The sequence below is a fragment of the Anomaloglossus baeobatrachus genome, chromosome 10 (assembly GCF_048569485.1).
Source record: "Anomaloglossus baeobatrachus isolate aAnoBae1 chromosome 10, aAnoBae1.hap1, whole genome shotgun sequence".
Lineage (NCBI taxonomy): Eukaryota > Metazoa > Chordata > Amphibia > Anura > Aromobatidae > Anomaloglossus > Anomaloglossus baeobatrachus.
Genome location: NC_134362.1, coordinates 24,176,205 through 24,190,883, shown reverse-complemented (window position 1 = coordinate 24,190,883; position 14,679 = coordinate 24,176,205). Strand labels below are relative to the sequence as shown.

At 46.9% G+C, this 14,679-nt stretch overlaps 1 protein-coding gene across 1 annotated transcript in view; it reads left to right on the top strand.

Annotated features, from left to right (window-relative positions):
* Positions 1–737: 737 nt before the first annotated feature.
* The window catches only part of CD82 (CD82 molecule), a 40,111-nt gene continuing 26,169 nt past the window's right edge, over positions 738–14,679 (top strand). The window contains exons 1-2 of the mRNA XM_075325350.1: positions 738–837; positions 2,547–2,630. The gene's annotated coding sequence lies outside the window, so the exon portion shown is untranslated. The remainder of the gene's footprint in view (positions 838–2,546; positions 2,631–14,679) is intronic.

Sequence of the window (14,679 nt, the reverse complement as noted above, 5' to 3'; positions counted from 1 at the left end):
CCCCTGTAGTGCAGACACTTTGCCCCTGCGGTGCAGACACTTTGCCCCTGCGGTGCAGACACTTTGCCCCTGCTGTGCAGACACTTTGCCCCTGCGGTGCAGACACTTTTCCCCTGCAGTGCAGACACTTTTCCCCTGTAGTGCAGACACTTTGCCCCTGTAGTGCAGACACTTTTCCCCTGTAGTGCAGACACTTTGCCCCTGCTGTGCAGACACTTTGCCCCTGCGGTGCAGACACTTTGCCCCTGCGGTGCAGACACTTTGCCCCTGCGGTGCAGACACTTTGCCCCTGCGGTGCAGACATTTTGCCCTTGCGGTGCAGACACTTTGCCCCTGCAGTGCAGACACTTTGCCCCTGTAGTGCAGACACTTTGCCCCTGCAGTGCAGACACTTTGCCCCTGTAGTGCAGACACTTTGCCCCTGCTGTGCAGACACTTTGCCCCTGTAGTGCAGACACTTTGCCCCTGCAGTGCAGACACTTTGCCCCTGCAGTGCAGACACTTTGCCCCTGCAGTGCAGACACTTTGCCCCTGCAGTGCAGACACTTTGCCCCTGCGGTGCAGACACTTTGCCCCTGCAGTGCAGACACTTTGCCCCTGCAGTGCAGACACTTTGCCCCCTCCTGGTCTTTTCCTCTGGCAGCCTCAGTGCATCAGGCGCAGCTGTAATTCACGGTCCGGCCGCCAGGTGGCAGCAGAGCGCCCTCCCCCCTCAGTCAGTGAAGCCTTGGACTGTGAATCACTCTGAAAAGTTTTCTCAGAGCAGCTGCTGGCGGCAAAGAAGCAGGATCCAGCTCCAGGAGGGTCAGGAAGGCTGAAAACCCACCGAGAACCCAGGTAACAAGCCGGGAGGAAAGAAGCAAGAGCTGCGGATCCTACAGAGACCCCCGGCTGCTGGAACAGGGGGATGGGAGGGTTTAAAGGGACACTTCCTTTTGTAAATCTGTTTGCCTGTACAAGCTTCTCTGTGCACCCTGCATCCATTCCACATGTGCTTCTGGTCATGTGCAGCTGATTCAGCCAGGGACAGGGTCACCATGATCCCAGCACTGCTTGTATATGGAGCCCTCCAGTCTGTGCTGCAAGGACACGTCTGCAGCTGGGGCCGGATCAGACCTGTGCTCTCTAATGGGGCTGGTATAATCAGCACTATGGGCACTGAGACTGTGCAGAGGGATATATATATACTGCTGGAATGACTGAGCTGTGAGCGCGCGGAGGGCTGTATACCGTCGGGGTGAGCGCAGGCGGAGGGCTGTATACCGTCGGGGTGAGCGCACGCGGAGGGCTGTATACCGTCGGGGTGAGCGCACGCGGAGGGCTGTATACCGTCGGGGTGAGCGCACGCGGAGGGCTGTATACCGTCGGGGTGAGCGCACGCGGAGGGCTGTATACCGTCGGGGTGAGCGCACGCGGAGGGCTGTATACCGTCGGGGTGAGCGCACGCGGAGGGCTGTATACCGTCGGGGTGAGCGCACGCGGAGGGCTGTATACCGTCGGGGTGAGCGCACGCGGAGGGCTGTATACCGTCGGGGTGAGCGCACGCGGAGGGCTGTATACCGTCGGGGTGAGCGCACGCGGAGGGCTGTATACCGTCGGGGTGAGCGCACGCGGAGGGCTGTATACCGTCGGGGTGAGCGCACGCGGAGGGCTGTATACCGTCGGGGTGAGCGCACGCGGAGGGCTGTATACCGTCGGGGTGAGCGCACGCGGAGGGCTGTATACCGTCGGGGTGAGTTTTCTGTGACGTTCTCCAGTGATTTCGAGGGAGTTTCCAGCCTTACAGTTTGGAGACCCCCTCTCATGATAGACTCTCAGGACTAAGACCAGAAGTCTGTGTCATAGAGAGAGCAGCATTAATAGTGGGGACTTCTTGAGTGGGGAAATCCCCAAGCTCTTGACATGAGTGGGCTGGTGGCCGATGTCACAGGGATGGAAACCCCCTTGAGCTTTTAGAAAACCTCTGGCATGACTGACGGTCTGATCAGGGGGGTCTTGCTGGTGAGACCCCTGTGATCTCTAAGGCCTCGTACATAAAAATGCGTCCAATTGTTTCCTTCCTGCGTTTGCTCCGTGCGTCAATTTTTCCCCAGACAAAGAATCTGGGGAAAAAACAAAACACAGTGTGAACAGCCCCATAGACTATAATGGGATCATGTATCTGTGAATGAGGCCTCAGCCATCCGGGGGTCTCCGCACTACCGCGATATCGGGGGTCTCCGCACTGACGCGATTCCGGGGGTCTCCGCACTGACGCGATTCCGGGGGTCTCCGCACTGACGCGATTCCGGGGGTCTCCGCACTGACGCGATTCCGGGGGTCTCCGCACTGACGCGATTCCGGGGGTCTCCGCACTGACGCGATTCCGGGGGTCTCCGCACTGACGCGATTCCGGGGGTCTCCGCACTGACGCGATTCCGGGGGTCTCCGCACTGATGCGATTCCGGGGGTCTCCGCACTGACGCGATGCCTCTTCTCTATATGTTAATCCTTTAGCTGATAACATCTTTGTGTCTCATATTCATCATCTGATCATCTCTTCTTAGGAAGCCGCAGACTATCACATCTCGGGATCTGCAGCGCTGCTTCTTCCTGCGCCTTCATCTGATCTTTGTCTTGTAAAGTTCCAGGTTATGTTGCATTTTTATGGCTGATTTAGTTTGTGCACTTTATATAATTATTGGCTGATGAAGCCTCTCCCGACTCCCCCAAACACATGGCCGCATGGGATGGCTCCGCGTGGGAAGGAGGGCGGCCGCACCGCGTGGGAAGGAGGGCGGCCGCTCCGCGTGGGAAGGAGGGCGGCCGCTCCGCGTGGGAAGGAGGGCGGCCGCTCCGCGTGGGAAGGAGGGCGGCCGCTCCGCGTGGGAAGGAGGGCGGCCGCTCCGCGTGGGAAGGAGGGCCCCCCGACTCCTCTAGCGGTGCTTGATCTCGTCAAAAAGAGAGAGATTGAGCCATCGGAAATCGGACACGTGGGACCTTTATGTGAGATCTTCAGTGGGAGGCCCCATATATGTGAGGCTGAGTTCACATGTCCAAAAATCAGTTGTTGGAGCAGATCCGTTGACAAAAAAGTTCAGCAAACACAACTTTCTGAAAAAATTGACTTCTGCAGAATCCGTTTTTTGACAACATTGGAGTCTATGGAAAACGGATCCGTTAACTAATTACTGTACTATTTATCTTCCATTTGAAACTGCTCCAGTAAGCAAAAAAACTGATCTTTTACAAATGCAAGAAAAGGGGAAGATAAATGGCAATAAGTTAACGGATCTGTTTTCCATAGACTCCGATGTTGTAAAAAAAAATGGATTCTGCAAAAGTCAATTTTTTCAAAATAGACAAGAAGTTGTGTTTGAACTTTTTTGCCAATGGATCTGTTCTAATGGATGATGATTACTGGACATGTGAACTTAAAGGGAACCTGTCATCAGAAATTTCGCCCAAAAGCTAAAAGCTTCCCCCTCTGCAGCTCCTGGGCTGCATTCTAGGAAGGTCCCTGTTATTATTGTGCCCCATGTGAGACCAAAATAAAGCCTTTATAAAGTTCTACCTTTTTGTATGCAGCTTCTGTAAATGTGTCACGGGGGCGGGCTCTCTGCCGTCCGTTATTCTGCCTCCTGGTCCTGTATGCTGCCCCCATCGCTCCTTTCCATATCTGATGCACCGCCCACTGCTCCAGCCATCCCCGCGCATGCCCAGTGCCAGTCTCACAGGACTGAGCAGTGTGACCGCTGGTGACGTGTGCGCAGGCAAGTGATTATGGGCGGGACTGTGACTGTTATCAGCAAGTACCCGGCCATAATCTCTTGAGCGCGCAAACCTCACCAGCGGTCACACTGAGCTCAGTGTAGATGCTAGACTGTATGGGCTGCTTCCAGGGATGACGTCCCTTTGTCATGTGATAGGGGCGTGTTCGAAATACTATCACATGACAAAGGGACGTCATCCCTGGAAGCAGCCCATACAGTCTAGCATCTAAACTGAGCTCAGTGTGACCGCTGGAGAGGTTTGCGCGCTCACGAGATTATGGGCGGGTACTTGCTGATAACAGTCACAGTCCCGTCCATAATCACTTGCCTGCGCACACGTCACCAGCGGTCACACTGCTCAGTCCTGTGAGACTGGCACTGGGCATGCGCGGGGATGGCTGGAGCAGTGGGCGGTGCATCAGATATGGAAAGGAGCGATGGGGGCGGCATACAGGACCAGGAGGCAGAATAACGGACGCCAGAGAGCCCGCCCCCGTGACACATTTACAGAAGCTGCATACAAAAAGGTAGAACTTTATAAAGGCTTTATTTTGGTCTCACATGGGGCACAATAATAACAGGGACCTTCCTAGAATGCAGCCCAGGAGCTGCAGAGGGGGAAGCTTTTAGCTTTTGGGCGAAATTTCTGATGACAGGTTCCCTTTAACCATACAGAATCAGCCGTGTGTGACAGTATCGGCAGGGTCAGCATTGGGGCCTCAGGAGGCTTGTATTCTGGACGACCTGCAGCCATTAAAAAAAGAGTATTGGCTTCTTAGGTGATCTTTGGCACCCAACCACACTTTCATTCACTCTGTGAGATCATTAATACCAGCGTTCTTGGTGGCATCGCCTTCCATTATTCTCGGCAGATCGTGCTGCTGAGAACAGTGGTTTGCAAAAAAAGCTTAAAAATCATTTCACCCGACGAACGAGCATTTTGCTCGTTCATCAGGCAATTGTTGCCCTGTCCCCTAAGAGCCAGTAAATGCACTTGTATTTGCCCCAAGGTGCTGAATTCAAGATTATGGGCTGTTTATAAAATCTTTGATCAAAGAAAATTTCTGCTGAAAGGAGTTAAAAAAAAAAAAGTAGACCAAATTTGATTGGTTTCTCCCTCTTGTAATTAACAATTTGCATATTCATACTGGCCGATAATTGCCTACTAGCATTCCAGGGAACGCGCCTCGTATCCCAATAATTGTCCCGTCTGATCAGAAGTCACTTGTTCGTCAGGTGGAATGATTTTTGAGCTTGCATTAAAAAATAATATAAATATATAATTCTTGGCAGCACATTGCCCTGTGTAAACGAGGATGTGCTGCCGAGGAGATTGACAGCCTATGTGCACAGGACAATCCATTACTGATCGTTCTGTGCTCATGGCAGTGCGGGCGGCTGGTCTATATATGCTAACAGTCGGTGGTCAGAGTATGAGTGCAGCCCTGGATCAGGGAGTGGATGCCACCCATGCTGCCCTGCTTTTCTACGAATGTCTGATAATCTGGAATATTTGATAATCCGGTACTTGCCAGATCCAATGACTTATTATCAGGATGACACCGCGGCCGGACGCTGCACTGCTCGAGGGGCCATAAGTTTAGTAGATCCCTCCCGGCTGTGACTTGTGATGCTCGGAATTGCTGCAAATTCCTGGCCGCTCCCAGCCATGTCCTCAGGAATCATCCCACAGGTTGTGGAAACTCAGACACTCCTGTGTTATACTAAAAAAAGAAATAAAAATCCAAAAACCAACATCAAACTCTTAGCAGTCAAATTCCTGTAACCGGCATAATGGGGGGGTGATAGGTGGATTATTGGAGCCCCCACACTGTAAACCCCGTCTTCTGAGAGGCTCCTAATCACCAGTCATGAGATAAAATATATATATATATATATATATATATGTGTATATATGTATATGTAATATATAATTTTTTTTGTTTAACATATACTTATTTATATAATATATATATATATATATATATATATATATATATATATATATATATATATATATATATATATATATATATATATATATATATTATAATAATATAAGTATATATTAAACAAAAAAGTTATATATTATATATATCTTTTTTGTTTAATATATTTATATATATAATATGAATATATATTATATAAATTATATATTAAAAAAGTATAAATATATTTTTTTTGTTTAATATATATTTATTTATATAATATAAATATATATTAAACAAATATATATATATAACTTTTTTGCTTAATATATACGGTATTATATTTAGATAATATCTTTATATAAAAATAAATATATATATAATTTTTTTTATTTATATAATATATATTTATATAAAATATATTTAATATATATATAATAAAAAAAAATCTAATATATATTAGAATATAATTTTTTTTAATATATATTCATAGAATATATATTTATATAAAATATATATATATATATATTTTTTTTGTTTAATATATATTTAAATATATATATATATATATATATATATATTTATTTTATTTTTATTATTTTTAACTAACATTTTATTTTTTTTAATCCCTTTGCTTTTTATACCTTTCTTTGAGCATTTCACGATCCACCAATTATAAAGTATCAAAACAGATTAATCCAGATTACAGATGACTCTTCTATAGAATAATGCTGAATATGTAGCACAGTGAGAATCCTTTAATCCGGCATCTCGTAATCCGGCACAAAACTGAAATCTATAATAGAAATTCATAAAACCTGAAGTTTTTGATATTCCCTTAATTTGGTGAATGTTTTTATTCTTTGTTCCTGATGCTTTTGTGACTGTTATTTCCTTTTATGATATTATCGGACAGTGACACAAGTTGGATTACAAAGAAAGAGAGAAAAGTATCAAATGCTCTTTTGAATCTTCTGATTATATTGGTTAATCCACTTTGCTGTTCGTACAGTAGGTTATTTTTTTTTAAAGCCTCGCTGCAGAAAATCTACAAGTGTCCATAAATATGTGACTCTTCAGATTGTGTTTTATACTGAGCCTGAAGAAGAGACCTGCGCAGTCTGGAGCTGCTATTATCACCCTCTTTACAGTTCGCCATTAAAAGGCACCATCCACTGAGGACTTCACTTCTTTTAAACATTTTTTTACAAGTGTCCGGTCACTTATCTAATAACGATTCCTTTTGGAATTCCGAGCAAAACTGGATGCAAAAAAGTCAAGAAGCTGCAAAGAAATTAGAAAAGAATGGTTCAAAAACCACAGCACACCTGAAAACTTAATAAAAACCTCACAATTTTAGTGATGAGTGAGCACTACCATGCACCGGCACTTGTAATGAGCAGTGGTATGCTCAGACGGCCGCGACTCGAGTACCAAGTATAATAGAAACCAATGGAGAACTCAGAAGATCTTCCACAAAAATGCTCTACGCCCCCATCACTAGTGACAAGTACCGAGCACCTGAGCATGGTAGTGCCCGCTCATCACTAGTTACGAGTACTGAGCACCCGAGCATGGTAGTGCCCGCTCATCACTAGTTACCAGTACTGAGCACCCGAGCATGGTAGTGCCCGCTCATCACTAGTTACCAGTACTGAGCACCTGAGCATGGTAGTGCCCACTCATCACTAGTTACCAGTACTGAGCACCTGAGCATGGTAGTGCCCGCTCATCACTAGTTACCAGTACTGAGCACCCGAGCATGATAGTGCCCACTCATCACTAGTTACCAGTACTGAGCACCCGAGCATGGTAGTGCCCGCTCATCACTAGTTACCAGTACTGAGCACCCGAGCATGGTAGTGCCAGCCCATCACTAGTTACCAGTACTGAGCACCTGAGCATGGTAGTGCCCGCTCATCACTAGTTACGAGTACTGAGCACCCGAGCATGGTAGTGCCCACTCATCACTAGTTACGAGTACTGAGCACCTGAGCATGGTAGTGCCCGCTCATCACTAGTTACGAGTACTGAGCACCCGAGCATGGTAGTGCCCACTCATCACTAGTTACGAGTACTGAGCACCTGAGCATGGTAGTGCCCGCTCATCACTAGTTACGAGTACTGAGCACCCGAGCATGGTAGTGCCCGCTCATCACTAGTTACTAGTACTGAGCACCCGAGCATGGTAGTGCCCACTCATCACTAGTGACCAGTACTGAGCACCCGAGCATGGTAGTGCCCACTCATCACTAGTTACCAGTACTGAGCACCCGAGCATGGTAGTGCCCTCTCATCACTAGTTACCAGTACTGAGCACCCGAGCATGGTACTGCCCGCTCATCACTAGTTACCAGTACTGAGCACCCGAGCATGGTACTGCCCGCTCATCACTAGTTACCAGTACCGAGCACCCGAGCATGGTACTGCCCGCTCATCACTAGTTACCAGTACTGAGCACCCGAGCATGGTAGTGCCCGCTCATCACTAGTTACGAGTACTGAGCACCCGAGCATGGTAGTGCCCACTCATCACTAATAGATTTCTGACTTGAATTTATGCCTTTAGAAATCTCTCAATGTGAATATTTCCCTGAGGAACCTGGAGATGATTGCCGTGGATTATGTATGAGGACACTGTGGCACTATTATTGGGAGCACCCTGGTCTCGAGGCTCCTTAGAGAACAGGAACATTTTGTACGGAGTTTTTATACCTTTTTATAAGTTTCCTTCTTCCTGAAATGCTATAGTGAGAGATTAATTAGGATTTTCTGGGATTGGGGACAGATTTGGTTGCAATCTGTGCACATTGTTATAGAACCAGATAAAGTTGTCGCTGCAGGTTGGGTGCCCCCGACCTATGTGATGGACGTATGCGGCGATTTCTGTTATGGCCCCGGTCACATCCCAGTCCCTATAGGTGTAACTTGTCCTCCCGACCTTGGCTTTGTGTCCCCCCCTTCCTGTTTACCTGAGCTGGGGAAGCCCTGCCCTTACCTGCGTCCGGGGCCGCGGTGTCTGGTTACACCCGGAGCAGCTGCAGCTCCGTGCTACGTTTCTCTTTCATTTCTTGAGGCGTTGCCCGAGGAGACTCTACAATCACAGTTTTCCACTCATCTGCCGGTAAGACGAGCGTCCGACGCTGGGGTGAGCCGCGAAGCCATCGCGTGTTGCTGGCAGCGTCTCCTATATAGGAGCTGTCATGGCGGCGCTGCTGGCTGTCACTCAGCTTTTTACATATAACTTAGTGGATTTGTATTGATACATTTGGCGTTTGACGTGTGCAGCGAGAAGATGTATGTCTCTCCCAGTAATATAGGCTGGATGGGAGCTCTGTGTGTCTCTCCCAGTAATATAGGCTGGATGTGAGCTCTGTGTGTCTCTCCCAGTAATATAGGCTGGATGGGAGCTCTGTGTGTCTCTCCCAGTAATATAGGCTGGATGTGAGGTCTGTGTGTCTCTCCCAGTAATATAGGCTGGATGTGAGCTCTGTGTCTCTTCCAGTAATATAGGCTGGATGTGAGCTCTGTGTGTCTCTCCCAGTAATATAGGCTGGATGTGAGCTCTGTGTGTCTCTCCCAGTAATAGACCTCCCATCCAGCCTATATGTGTCTCTCCCAGTAATATAGGCTGGATGTGAGCTCTGTGTGTCTCTCCCAGTAATATAGGCTGGATGTGAGCTCTGTGTGTCTCTCCCAGTAATATAGGCTGGATGTGAGCTATGTGTGTCTCTCCCAGTAATATAGGCTGGATGGGAGGTCTGTGTGTCTCTCCCAGTAATATAGGCTGGATGGGAGGTCTGTGTGTCTCTCCCAGTAATATAGGCTGGATGTGAGCTCTGTGTGTCTCTCCCAGTAATATAGGCTGGATGTGAGCTCTGTGTGTCTCTCCCAGTAATATAGGCTGGATGTGAGCTCTGTGTCTCTCCCAGTAATATAGGCTGGATATGAGATCTGTGTGTCTCTCCCAGTAATATAGGCTGGATGGGAGGTCTGTGTGTCTCTCCCAGTAATATAGGCTGGATGTGAGGTCTGTGTGTCTTTCCCAGTAATATAGGCTGGATGTGAGCTCTGTGTGTCTCTCCCAGTAATATAGGCTGGATGTGAGCTCTGTGTGTCTCTCCCAGTAATATAGGCTGGATGTGAGCTCCGTGTGTCTCTCCCAGTAATATAGGCTGGATGTGAGCTCCGTGTGTCTCTCCCAGTAATATAGGCTGGATGTGAGGTATGTGTGTCTCTCCCTGTAATATAGGCTGGATGTGAGCGCTGTGTGTTTCTCCCAGTAATACAGGCTGGATGTGAGCTCTGTGTCAGATATTTCCAGGATATATCTCCCATACTGACTGAAAATCTTTTGAACAAAGCATTATCTAGGTATGGTGGCTCCATATGTCCCATTCATCTGGAGTACAGGCTGTTTGAGTTATAATCCGCTAACCTCAAAGAAAGCCGGTCACCTGCAGTAAATGTGATTTATTTTTACCTGCTGTGAATGCCGCTGTCAAGATGTGTACAACTGATTTATAGATTACGACTCCCTAAACAAAATGTGCTCGAATCTACTCCAGTCCCGTCCTTATGTGATATTATTTAGGCCTCATTGTTTCTTGCACCTGGTTAGGTGGGTCCACAAAGCTGCAGGTCAGGGTGGGCACATGGACGCTCGGCACCTGCGAGGACGGCTGATGGGTATTCAGAGGAGCAAGGACTTGGACACACTGAAACCATAGGACGCGGAGGACAGAAGAGGAAGGAAATTGCAAATCCAGGACAGCGCACAGAGGAATGTGCAGTGCGAACAGCGTCCAATAACAGTTTTTTAGCGTAATGCAATCAGTTTCTTAATTCGTCTAGCCATGTCCTAGATTATGTATTGGACTTTCCTGGTACCTTCCTGGTACCTTCCTGGTACCTTCCTTGGACCTTCCTTGGACCTTCCTTGGACCTTCCTTGGACCTTCCTTGGACCTTCCTTGGACCTTCCTTGGACCTTCCTTGGACCTTCCTTGGACCTTCCTTGGACCTTCCTTGGACCTTCCTTGGACCTTCCTGGGACCTTCCTGGGACCTTCCTGGTATATATGTCCCCATCTTGGTTACCCCCATCCTGGTTACGGAGCTTTTGCAGGGTCACAGAAGCTGTGAAAGATGGAGGCACCTCATGAGCGGATGTTGGAGCCCTCCAAACAGCAGATGAACTACAACGTCTCAATATTAAGACACAGGTGTGTCTACCTGGACAGAGAAGATGTTAGAGACATAACGGGAGCACAGCAAAGAGTGGTGGTCATTAGGGCTCATGGGCACAGATCCATCCCTGCCGGCGACAGGTGCAAAACATGACTTTAGCTCTAAAAAAAAAAAAAAAGTGCAAATAAAGATACAAATAAATTATTATTGATTTTGCACAAAATTAATTTTGAGAAATTTAGCCCAAATAATGTCAAAGACAAGAAAAGAGAGAAAAGTGATTCACAAGTAAAATATTGAAGACGAGCGGTCATGTGTCCCAATCGTGATCCATAAATGTATCCCCTTCATCCAGCGATCGTCTCCGTGGATTTCCACGTGGGGCACAATTTCTTATTTAGTTTTTCCTTTTCTGTGGTCGTCCGGTGCAGTCTCAGCCGCCGCCGGTGCCCCACGCTGCAATGTCGCCTCCTCACTGAGTCACACCTGGTCCTTCGTGGGCGTCGTCTTCTCGTCCTTTACAGTAAAAGGTTTATATATTACATCAGCATCAAGAGGAAATGTGGCGGACTACAGACGACTGCGTTGTGACACATTGTAGCAATCGCCTGTCATGGTGTCGGTACAGAGCCGTGCTTTTGTGGAAATGGAAACAAATTTTAAAAAAAAAGTAACTTTCATGAGCGTTATTCTCCAGTCACATCTAGAGCTGCAATCACAACTGCAGGAGGTTTCCTGTAAGCAAATAAGAGCCTTGTTTCCAACTGCTCGACTGAAATCATATAACGCAGCACTGTCTGGTGCTCTGCAGTGTGCATGAGTTTCTACATCTCTCACAATGTCTGCTGACAGTGATGCAGCACATATTAATAGGACAAGCAGCAGAAGTTTGGATTTGGCTCCGGGTATGAATGAGGTATGGCATCCAGCTTCAGAGCGGGAACTCTCCCATTAATCTACCATCCCAACCTTATAGAAGGTCTGAAATTTAATATAGGCAATAACTCCGGATCAGTACTATATGTACACAGTGACTGCACCTGCAGAATAGTGAGTGCAGCTCTGGAGTATAATACATGATGTAACTCAGGATCAGTAATGTAATGTATGTACACAGTGACTGCACCTGCAGAATAGTGAGTGCAGCTCTGGGGTATAATACAGGATGTAACTCAGGATCAGTAATGTATGTACACAGTGACTGCACCAGCAGAATAGTGAGTGCAGCTCTGGAGTATAATACAGGAGGTAACTCAGGATCAGTACAGGAGAAGTAATGTAATGTATGTACACAGTGAGTGCAGCAGCAGAATAGTGAGTGCAGCTCTGGAGTATAATACAGGAGGTAACTCAGGATCAGTACAGGAGAAGTAATGTAATGTATGTACACAGTGACTGCACCAGCAGAATAGTGAGTGCAGCTTTGGAGTATAATACAGGATGTAACTCAGGATTAGTGTTGAGCGGACCCGGATCTGAAAAATCCGGATCCGCACGGTTCGAGGTTCCGATCCGATTCCGACCAGTACCCGGGATCCAGGGTGCACGATCCGGATCCGTTTTTTGTTGGTTTTTTTTTCTCTCTCTCTCTCTTTGTCTTTGTCTTTCTCTCTCTTTCTCTCTTTCTCTCTTTCCGAACTCCGTCGGACCCGGATTATAGCCGATCCGCTCAACTCTACTCAGGATCAGTAATGTAATGTATGTACACAGTGACTGTACCAGCAGAATAGTGAGCGCAGCTCTGGAGTATAATACAGGATATAACTCAGGATCAGTACAGGATAAGTAATGTAATGTATGTACACAGGGACTGCACCAGCAGAATAGTGAGTGCAGCTCTGGAGTATAATACAGGATGTAACTCAGGATCAGTACAGGATAAGTAATGTAATGTATGTACACAGGGACTGTACCAGCAGAATAGTGAGCGCAGCTCTGGAGTATAATACAGGATATAACTCAGGATCAGTACAGGATAAGTAATGTAATGTATGTACACAGGGACTGCACCAGCAGAATAGTGAGTGCAGCTCTGGAGTATAATACAAGATGTAACTCAGGATCAGTACAGGATAAGTAATGTAATGTATGTACACAGGGACTGTACCAGCAGAATAGTGAGCGCAGCTCTGGAGTATAATACAGGATGTAACTCAGGATCAGTACAGGATAAGTAATGTATGTACACAGTGAGTGCAGCTCTGATGAGTACAAGATGAGTAATGTGATACACTGTGAATATTGCACATATTGAAAAATATTTATTGTTTGGTTACTTAGTGATATAATATTTTTCAGTGTGTCGTCTTCGCTGTGACTGTGACAACCTGTATTACTTGTCTTGTGCTTAGAGAACTTGTTTGCGCCTCCTACCTGGTGAGAAACCTAGAACCTAAATTCTCTTGCCAGGGTTTCCATTGGCGGCCTGTGTGATGTCTGCAGATAATGGCTCCAGCACAGAGATTCTCTATTTATTCCTCCTCTTCTAGGGCTCAGAACTCTGAATTTGCATTTCTGACGGCCTTTGTGTTTTGCACAGCAGGTACAGGATACGCTGCACCTCTGATCATTATCACCCACAAAGGAAACATTTTAACAATGGGAGAGTATTGGGGAATTGTTTGACTTGCAGTTCCCTATTATACAAACATAGGTTTTTCTTTTGTCCACCATGCTTTTCACAGCAGCGTTGCTCCATCAAAAATCAGTTCTGAACACTAAAAAGTACCAGTATCTCTACAGCATAACCGACATTATAATTTTTATTTAATAAATCAATAGTAAAACATGAAAATAATCAACTTTGTAATAATCTGAGAAATCTACTTCTATATCTGCCAGAATTGATCAGTCAGTATCAAAATTCTCAATTCTGGGGTCAAATCTGTGTTCAGTGAAGACTTTCCCATTAGTGAGATAGGAGATGGCAGTTAGTGCCAGAGCTCTGCCACTTCCTCCCTCTTCTACATAGGAGATGGCAGTTGGTGCTGATGAGATTCTATGGGAGGAGCTAGAGGCAGAGCTCCGCCCCTTCCTACCTCTTCTACATAGGAGATGGCAGTTGGTGCTGATGAGATTCTATGATGGGAGGAGCTGCAGTCAGAGCTCTGCCCTTTTCTACCTCTTCTACATAGATGGCAGTTGGTGCTGATGAGATTCTATGATGGGAGGAGCTGCAGTCTGAGCTCTGCCCCTTTCTACCTCTTCTACATAGGATATGGCAGTTGGTGCTGATGAGATTCTATGATGGGAGGAGCTGCAGTCGGAGCTCTGCCCCTTTCTACCTCTTCTACATAGGATATGGCAGTTGGTGCTGATGAGATTCTATGGGAGGAGCTAGAGGCAGAGCTCCGCCCCTTCCTACCTCTTCTACATAGGATATGGCAGTTGGTGCTGATGAGATTCTATGGAAGGAGCTAGAGGCAGAGCTCTGCCCCTTCCTCCCTCTTCTACATAGGAGATGGCAGTTGGTGCTGATGAAATTCTATGATGGGAGGAGCTAGAGGCAGAGCTCTGCCCCTTCCTACCTCTTCTACATAGGAGATGGCAGTTGGAGCAGGTGAAATTCTATGTAGGAGGAGGAAGGGGCAGAGCTCTGCCTCTAGCTCCTCCATCATAGAATCTCATAAGCACCAACTGCCTTCCCCTATGTAGAAGAGGGAGGAAGGGGCAGAGCTCTGCCTCTAGATCTTCCCGTCATAGTCTCATCAGCACCAACTGCCATATCCTATCTCACTAATGGGAAAGTCTTCGCTAAATATAGATTTTACCCCAAAATTGAGAATTTTGATAATGACCAATTCTGGCAGAGA